This window comes from Callithrix jacchus, chromosome 5 (assembly GCF_049354715.1).
Source record: "Callithrix jacchus isolate 240 chromosome 5, calJac240_pri, whole genome shotgun sequence".
NCBI lineage: Eukaryota > Metazoa > Chordata > Mammalia > Primates > Cebidae > Callithrix > Callithrix jacchus.
In genome coordinates, this window is record NC_133506.1 from 159,882,020 (window position 1) to 159,891,236 (window position 9,217).

General features: G+C 43.5%; 1 pseudogene; it reads right to left on the reverse strand.

Moving 5' to 3' along the window:
* Positions 8,161–8,753, reverse strand: LOC100397763 (selenoprotein K pseudogene; annotated as a pseudogene).

Below are 9,217 nucleotides of genomic sequence, written 5' to 3' on the forward strand. Positions count from 1 at the left end.
TTTTCTGAGGGACACAGCACTTAGGGTTGATGACTGTATTTTGCTCTTGGGAGAATGAGAGAAGAGAGGTATCAGGAAAAAGAGGTAATTTGTGAAGAAAGATGAAGAACTTGAGATAATGTTGGACACACATCAAGAAACAGAGCACGGTGAATACATGATTGGGGCTCAGAGAGAAGTCAGGCTGAGTATTCGCATCTAAGAGTCATTCTTATGGAAATAAGAATTGAAACAGCAGCACAAGTGGTTTCTCCAACTGAGAGTTGGAAGAGAATAAAATAACCAGAATTTATTTTGGCTGGGGAGAGGAAAAGGTGCCGCTTATCTGACAGAAAGGGAGCTGGGCCATGACACCCACAATATACGTTACCTACTTCATCACAGAGAGTGTGGTAGAAAGGGTTGTATGTTACACTAGTGGGCAGGGTTCTTAGCCCCGTGCACATGGACTCCCTCAGTAGCTGGGAGAAACCTGTAGACTCCATCTCTGTCACCAGGCTGGAGTGAAGTGGCACGATCTTGGCTCACTGCAACCTCTGCCACCCGGGTTCAAGCGATTCTCCTGCCTCAGCCTCCTGAGTAGCTGGGATTACAGATGCGTACCACCACACCCGGCTAATTTTTGTATTTTTAGTAGAGACGGGGGTTTCACCATGTTGATCAGGCTGTACCTGAACTCCTGACCTCATGATCCAACTGCCTAGGTCTCCTAAAATGCTGGTATTATAGGCATGAGCCACCGCGCCCAGCGAACAGTGTTCTTAAATGCATAAAATAAAATACATAGGATTACAAAGGATGCCAATTACATTGAAATACAGTTATCAAAATATTTTAACATGTGATACAATAATAAATGTTATTCTTTTATTGACATTAACAAGATCTAGTGGCGGGTATAATAATTACTGTAATTTTGAAGTAGTAATGAGTGTAAATTGTATTCTGAGACTCGTGCAACAACTCTAATGTGAGATGAAGGTGACTGTGACTTCCATGGCTGACAAAGTCATAGGTGCTGCTAATACTACTGTCTTTTGTTGTGAGTATTCATAATGGAAGGAAGTGCTGATTTTCAGACAGAGGTAAATGGAAATAAGAAAAGAGTGTTTTCCTTTCCGAGTTCACCAACCGCCCTCCCACCCCCCAATTGTGATGGGACCTACAACCCCTGGTTAAGATTTCTCTTCCAGAGTTAGTCGGTCAAATTACTTCATTCATTTAACAACTATGTTTTGAATGTCAGTCTGGGCTAGACATGGCAATACGAGAATAAATAAGCTACAGGGAGCTCATGGTGAAGTTAGGGAGACCAGCAAATAAACAGATGCGGCAGTTCAGTATGAGGGTGCAATGGAAGCTCAGCGTGTGCAGTTTAGAGGAAGTGGGAGGCCTCCGGAAGCCGTGATGTGCGAAACAAGTGAGTGACCTGAGGTCAGCGTGAAGCTGGAGCTGAGTCTGGGGTCCACAGTTAGTCTGTGGGCTCACAGTGAAGATCGTGGCTTTCTGTGTCCTCCCATGAAGCCCAACATACTTTCCCTTTTTTTTTTTTTAAAGACAGTCTATCTCTGTCACCAAGACAGCCTCTGCTTCCTGGGTTCAAGTGATTCTTGTCCCTCAGCCTCCTGAGTAGTTGGGACTACAGGTGCACACCACCACTCCCAAGTGATTTTTGTATTTTTAATAGAAACGGGGTTTCACCATGTTGGCCAGGCTGGTCTTGAACTCTTGACCTCAAGTGATCTACCCACTTCAGCTTCCCAAAGTGCTGAGATTAAAGGTGTGAGCCACCGTGCCTGGCCCCCAACATGCTTTTCAAGGCTCTGTACCATCCACCTCCACATCCTTCTCCAGTCCCTTTTTTTTTTTTTTTTTTTTAGAGACGGAATCTTACTCTGTTGCTCAGGCTGGAGTGCAGTGGCGCTATCTTGGCTCACTGCAACCTCTGCCTCCTGGGTTCAGGCAATTCTCCTGCCTCAGCCTCCCAAGTAGCTGGAATTACAGGCATACACCACCATACCTGGCTAATTTTTGTATTTTTAGTAGAGACAGGGTTTCACCATTTTGGCCAGGCTGGTCTCGAACTCCTGACCTCAGGTGATTCTCCCACCTCAGCCTCCCAAAGTGCTGGAATTATAGGTGTGAGCCACTGCACCCGGCCTCTCCAGCCCCTTCTTAAGCTCCTCTTCCTCTCCCTGTCTCCTAACCTCCGAGTCTTAGACACACCATCATCTTGCCTCAGGGCCATCCTGTGTGGTATAGCTTGTCTTGGATGCCCTCTCCTCACCCCAACACACATACACAATTCCCATAGCTTGTTCCTACTCATCTTGCCGTTAGTTCACAAATTAAACATCACTTCTTCTAGGAAGCCTTCCACGACTTTCCCCAAGCTGTGTGATACAGTGGTTCAAAGTATTTAACTAGTCCTTCTTCATGGACACTTCAATTATCTCCAGTTTTTCTAGCAATGCAGGCAAACGCACACACACAAACACACATACCCCACTGTATACCTGTACTTATATTTCTGATGGAAACTTTTTAGAAGTGGAATTGCTATGATAAAGTAAATACGCATTTTACATTTCCATCAATACTACCAATTGCTCTCAAATAGGTACTATAGAGAATCTGCTTTTTTTCATACTCTTAATTTCTTTTTTTTGAGACAGAATCTTGCTTTGTCACCCAGGCTGGAGTGCAGTGCTGCAATCATGGCATTTTTCAGTAGCAAACATGTGGCACACCTGACTCCCTTCCTCCCGTTTCTTCTCCTGATCCCTCTTAGTGAAGGTTTAGGGATTGCAGATGTCCTCAAAGCCAGAACTCAGTGGCCTGAATCACCAATCTTTGGATTACCGCAAGCTCACCTAGAGTCTGAAAGAACAATTCTCCTTATGCCCGTTGTGATCCCAGAAAAATGACTTCTCTCCTCAATTGCTGTTTTCCACTTAGCATCTCATTTTGAAAATCTTTGTTTCTCTGTGGCCACTATGACATTTGCTCCACTGAGCTTTCTGGCTTTAATTTTTGCCACCTCAATCAGTTCCCAATATCCCTACTGAAGCAGCCCAGAAACTCGCATTGCTATTCCACTCTAATGATTTCTCCTCTAGATATTAACTACCACTCCTACATTCCTGCATTTGTGGCCATCTTGTCAGCATGTCTCGCGGAACCTAAATGAAGAAACTCCTATTCCTTTCACTCCAGATTATCCATATCATTCTTCTTAAAAGCTATTCTTGGTTGGCCGTGGTGGCTCATGCCTGTGATGCCAGCACTTTGGGAGGCCGAGGCAGGTCACCTGAGGTCAGGAGTTTAAGACAAGCCTGGCCAAGATGATGAAACCCTGTCTCTACTGAAAACACAAAAATGAGCCGGGCATAGTGGTGGGCGCTTATAATCCCAGCTACTCGGGAGGCTGAGGCAGAAGAATCGCTTGAATCAGGGAGGCAGAGGTTGCAGTGAGCCAAGATCAGGCCACTGCACTCCAGCCTGGGCAACAAGAGCAAAACTTCATCTCAACAAAAACAAAAACAAAAAGCTATTCTCAGGATGTACTGAGGGAAGTACCTGACTTTGGGCATCTGCTGATCTAGGGTTTAAGTGCTGGCTGCACCACTGACTTAGGAAATTTCAGAAGGGTATTAAATTCCCACAAACAGGAATAATGCCTACTTTATAAGATGATTCAAAAATGCAGTGATAATGTTATGTGACATACATAGCCCAGTCTGTCAAGAAGGACCCTGTCACTGGTGGCTGTGAAGATGATAAGTACTTATGGACTGCCATGACAGAGCAGTCAACTCTGCTGACCTCAGCCACCAAACGCCAGCCCTTCCAGCTTTCCTGGACCTTGTGCTTCTTTCTGAGATAGTAGGTAGTTCTCTACTTGGCTTGTGAACAGAACATTCCTTCAAATGGTTGAAATATCTTTATTATATACATGGTCTGTGCTTTATCATGCTAATTTTCTTTTTTTCAAGACAGGGTCTCTCTCTGTTGTCCAGGCTGGAGTTGCAGTGGTATGATCACAGCTCACTGCAGCCTTGAACTCACAGGCTAAAGCAATCCTCCCACCTCAGCCTCCTGAGTAGCTGGGACCACAGGTGCATACCGCTGGGCCTGGCTAATTTTTAAACTTTTTTTGTAGAGGCAGGGTACCTCACTATGTTGCCCAGTCTGGTCTCAAACTCCTGGGTTCAGGTGATTCTCCCACCTTGGCCTTCCAATTGTTGGGATTACAGGTGTGAGCCACCTTGCCCAACCCTAAATTTTTTTTCTTATAGTAAAAAAATGTACCATCTTCACCATGTTTAAGTGTGCGATTCAGTAGTGTGAAGTACATTCACATTGTGCTGCCATCACCATTATCCATTCCCTGAACTTTTAAAAATTCATCCCGGCCAGGTGCAGTGGCTCAAGCCTGTAATCCCAGCACTTTGGGAGGCCGAGATGGGTGGATCACGAGGTCAAAAAATCGAGACCATCCTGGTCAACATGGTGAAACCCTGTCTTTACTAAAAATATAAAAAATTAGCTGGGCATGGTGGCGCATGCCTGTAGTTCCAGCTACTCAGGAGGCTGAGGCAGGAGAATTGCCTGAATCCAGGAGGCGAAGGTTGCGGTGAGCCGAGAGCGCGCCATTGCACTCCAGCCTGGGTAACAACAGCAAAACTCCATCTCAAAAAAAAAAAATCATCCCAACAGAAAGTCTACACCCATTACACACTAACTAACTCTATTCTCTCCTGCCCCATCCCCTGGCAACTACCATTCTTCCTGTCTCTATGAATTTGCCTATTCTAGGTTCCTCACATAAGTGAAATTATATCTGTCCTTCTGTGACTGGCTTATTTCACTTAGTATAATGTCCTCAAGGTTCATCTATGTTGTAGCATATATAAGAATTGCAATTCTTTCCAAGGCCGAATCATATTCCATTGTGCATATATACCTCATTTTGTTTACCCATCCATTCATCCATGGATGAAAACATTTGGGTCGTTTCCCCATGTGGCTGTTGTGACTTTATCCTATTGTTCATTCTGCTGCAATTTACATCTTCATTTTCACACCTATTCAGTTTCCTCATACTAATAATTTTAGGAAGAGGCTCATGAAAGACTTTTATCTTATTTGATTTCCTTTTTTGGCCATTATTTATTTATTTATTTAGGCAGCCACAAAGACTGGGATTTCTAATTCCATGCTATGATAAGTGGACAACTGAAGCCATTTATCTTTTTTTCTGTTTCATTTTCCAAAAAAGAAAATAGTATTTTTCTAAAATATGATTACATCAGTTTGGTCTATTTGTATGTGTTAAGGAGAGCAATAACAGACAAAAGAATAACATAATACAATAATTAGGAGTTTAGTTAACAAAAAATAAATGTAGACTGGGCATGGTGGCTCACACTTGTAATCCCAGCACTTTGGGAGGCTGAGGTGGTCAGGAGTTCAAGACCAGCCTGGCCAACATGGTGAGACCCTATTTCTACTAAAACTGCAGAAATTAGTCCGGTGTGGTCATATATGCCTGTAATCTCAGCCACTCAGGAGGCTGAGGTAGGAGAATCACTTGAACCTGGGAAGCACTTGTTGCAGTGAGCTGAGATGCCTCTGTACTCCAGGCCACAGATGAGACTGTCAAAAAAAAAAAAAAAAGAAAAAAAGAAAGAAACAAACAAATAGACAATAAAGAGTATGGCAGGGCCGGGCGTGGTGGCTCATGCCTGTAATCTTAACACTTTGGGAGGCCGAGGCAGGCAGATCACCTGAGGTCAAGAGATCTAGACCCCAGGCACAGTGGCTCAAGCCTGTAATCCGAGCACTTCGGGAGGCTCAGGCGGGTGGATCATCTGAAGTTGGGAGTTTGAGACCAGCCTGACCAACATGGAGAAACCCCATCTCTACTAAAAATACAGCGGGCATGGTGGCACATACCTGTAATCCCAGCTACTAGGGAAGCTGAGGCAGGAGAATTGCTTGAACCCAGGAGGTGGAGGTTGCAGTGAGCCGAGATTGTGCCACTGCACTCCAGCCTGGTGACAGAGCAAGACTCTGTCTCCAAAAAAAAAAAAAAAAAAAGTATGGTGTATGAAGGCCAGAATATTACTTTTATGAACTAAGCTGATTTGGGTGAATGCAGCTTATTTCTACTTGCAGGCAGATGGCCAACTTAATTATACCCTAGAATTAAACAGGTCTCCCAGCCACTCATATACAGGTCTACTACAGGGGAGGAAAAATTATCAACTGACATATAGTGTGATTCCATGCCTGCCTTTCCTACCTGCTATGGATTGAATAGATCTCCTCCAAAGCATATATGTTGCTAATGTGATGGTATTATGAGGCGGGGCCTTTAAGAGGTGATCAGGCCACAAGCGCTCCTGTCTTGTGAATGGGATTAGGTACCTGTATAAAAGGGCTTGATGATGGGAGTTAGTCCCTTTTTGTCTTGCCTTCTGTTATGTGAGTTCACAGCAAGGATGCAACAGCCAAGGTGCCATCTTGGAAGCAGAGAGACCAGACCCTCTGCCAGTGCCTTCATCTTGGACTTCCTGACTTTCAGACCTGTGAGGAAACAAATTCCTGTTTTTTTACACATTACCCAGTCTGTGGTATTCTGTTACAGCAGCTCAGAACGGACTAACACAATGCCCTCAACCCACCTCTCTGCCTTGGTACCCACCACATTGTGTAGTAATGGCCTGACTTGGCCTGTCTCTTTCCTATGAGCATGCTGCCTCATCCATTCTTCTACTCACTCAACTGGTTTTACTGAGTGCCTATTTTGGGCCTGGCAATAGCTAGGTCTTACATTCAGGACCTCACAGAAGTGAAGGAAACAGACACAACCCCACCCTTAAAGAGATCAGCACAGAAAATATTGTAAAGGAGACGGTGTGGTGTTAGACAATCACAAGGACGGAGTGACTTAACAAAGCAGGAGAAGGCTTTCTTGGGAAGTCATATTTATGATGACACCTCAAGGTCGAGTACTTCAGTATACTATACTCTGGTGACTTGTAGAGGCATAGCACGTAGCAGAGCTCAGTAAATGCTTAACAAGTTAGTAAGTAAGAGATATACGTGAAAATACTTCACATGCAAAGTACCACACAGATGTTAGCCATTATCATTGAGTTAATATGGAGAGATTTACTTTTATTCAGTTCTTTGGAACACCGAAAAGATATTACAGCACATGATAGAGAAAACTCATTAGGGACATCTACTCATTTGGACACACCCAGAGTCCTGTCTTCCTAAAAGAGAGTTTGAAACTGTTAGGTGTAGGGCTGAACACAGAGAAATTAGAGAACCAGTCATCCCATTTCAATGTTTGACCAATTCCATCTTTCTCCATGCAAACAAGAGTTCACAAAACTGATTTCTAACATAGCGATAAAATGACTTTAAAGATATTAGAAAAATGAGAGAAATAAATAATAAAGTATTCTATTTCACTGATGGAAGGTAATGTTAACTAGATCTGAAAACAGCTGCCACTCCCAAATTGATACTGAACAGTGAAGAAAATGGCTCATTCTGTGTCCGTCGTGGCACTGGAGTTCTGACAAGCATGTGGAAAGAGACGGATATTATTTTTGAAGCATGTAGTATGTATTAATACATTACCTCATTTAATTCTAACACTGACAAATCCTGTGGGATGAAAATTATACCCATCATTTACGAAGGAGGAAACAGGCTGAAAGATTTTTATGTTGACATGTCAGGGATTTGAACTCAAGTTTCGGACTCCAAAGCAGAGAACAGAAAAAAAGCAGAGAAAAATACAGGAAGGCTACTGTCAAATTGTTTTTTTGTTTTTGTTTTTTGAGACAGAATCTCACTGTCGCCCAGGCTGGAATGCAATGGCACAATCTCGGCTCACTGTAACCTCTGCCTCCCGGTTCAAGCGATAGTCCTGCCTCAGCCTTCTGAGTAGCTGGGAATACAGGCACATGCCACCATGCCCAGCTAATTTTTGTATTTTTAGTAGAGACGGGGTTTCACCTTGTTGGCTAGGATGGTCTTGATTTCCTGACCTCGTGATCCGCCCGCCTCAGCCTCCCAATGTACGGGGATTATAGGCGTGAGCCACCACATCCGGCCAGGATTGTTTTTTTTTTTTTGGCAACCTAAAAATATTTTATCAAAACTATATTAATACTTTAACAAACTGTACAAAAAAGGTAATGAGACAAACATGTGTGCTTTATGGAACTGTATGTCAGTCACCCAGTTTCCTGCAGAGGGAATTCCCAGCATGACCTCATTCATCTGTGAGGACACAGCAGTCCTTATTTAGACATACACATTCATCTATTGCTCCAGCATGGTCAGCCCTTGACTTCTTGATGGTTTCCTTCTGCTATGAATGCACACGTCCAGTTGTCTGCTTTTTAGAGGAGACATTTGCCTTCCTCATCCACTAGCCACTGGAGAAGGACTGGGGCCACAAGGATGACTCATTCTACCTATTCTTTGGGGAAGGTTTCCCGGTGGCCCTCCACCATCATCCTACCTGGAATCAGGTGAGCTTCCATAGCTTCTTCTGTTTTCACATCTTGCTGAAGCAGAGTTTTGAAAAACAAAACCATAAACTCACCTATTCCCCAGAAGAAATCTGTTATCAAAGGTAATCTCCATGGAGACTGACTCTAGCTGTCCAACACCTGTCCATTCGAGATGTAAACCATCTTGCCCCACTTCCCTGCTTCGGAGCGGTGTAGAATTGCGCACAATTCAGGAGCTGGCAAGCAAAGACACACTCAGAGCATTTCTCTTTGCATCCTTGCCCTCTGAGTTGTTCACTAAGTAGTGAAGAACGCAAAGCTACCTGCAGTATTTATTTCAGATCTGCTCTTGCTCTCTAATTTAAAAGCAAGACAAGAACATTAAATTTGTCAGTTTAAACTGGTGAAGGTAGACCTCTATCAGACACAAGTGCTTCTTGACTTACGATGGGTTTATTGGGAAGAGAAAACATCATAAATCAAGTGCCTTTAATACACCTAACCTACTGAACATCAGAGCTTAGCCGAGCCTACCTTAAACATACGCAGAACACTTACATTAGCATACAGTCGGGCAAAACCATCTAACACAAATCCTGTTTTATTATAAAGTGTGGAATAGCTCATATAATTTATGGGAACAACATCCAGATCGTGAAAGACAGAATAGTTGT